Source organism: Bison bison, unplaced genomic scaffold (genome assembly GCF_000754665.1).
Source record: "Bison bison bison isolate TAMUID 2011002044 unplaced genomic scaffold, Bison_UMD1.0 scf7180017851846, whole genome shotgun sequence".
NCBI classification, from domain to species: domain Eukaryota; kingdom Metazoa; phylum Chordata; class Mammalia; order Artiodactyla; family Bovidae; genus Bison; species Bison bison.
The window spans coordinates 58908-59776 of NW_011482419.1; positions in this window are offsets into that span (position 1 = coordinate 58908).

Genomic DNA, 869 nt, shown 5'->3' on the forward strand with positions numbered 1-869 from the left:
GTCTCCATCTGAGTTTTTTCATCATTCTATTTTGTGTCAATTCTACCCAGTTTTTTGTTTTTCCCAGCTGCTATTATATATTTTTTTCCTGTCAGCTGTACCATAAAGATGTCATATGATATATATATATACATACATGGACTTTTTAACAGGAAAATTTACATGTTAAAATTAATATGCAGGGTGATTTTAATCAGAGTATGCATAACAGAAGAGCTAGAGCAGAAACAGTACTATGTTTCATGATCTGTGCTTTCTTGCATGCCTGTTGCTGCAAATTGCTTGTGTTCTTGGTTGAGATAGTTTTATCAAAGTAATATTCATGATATGTTTCACAACTATCATATTCATAGTCCTCTGTCTTGCCATGTGTTTTTGCATACCTTAAACAGGACCCCTTGTCATACACAAGTCATTCAATTCCAGGTTCTAAAAATTATCAGTATTGGCATATAACATGTGACTCTGGACTATACATCAGAATACTTGGCTCTTAGTTTGAAATTAAAATTCATGCCTAGTATAATTTAACAGTTTAAAGCATTTTGTTCCTTTCACAAATAATGATACAATGAAAACATGATCCATGTTTCCTTCTGTGAGTGTTTCTATATGGTTTTCCTATGTTAGTATCTTTGCGAAAGTTGGTAAAAATATGAACAATTTTTATTAAAGGTCATCTTCATTGCCCATCCAGAAACGTTTTAGTGTATATACTACAGTGTTCTTATTTAACCATTTTATAGTTGCTTAAGTAATTTTCTTCAAAATATACGAAACTGTGGATTCTTTAACCTGTATTTTAGCACTATACCACAAAAGTTATCCCCAAGTTTTCCTTGCACCTCAGGGGTCTCAATAAGGATATT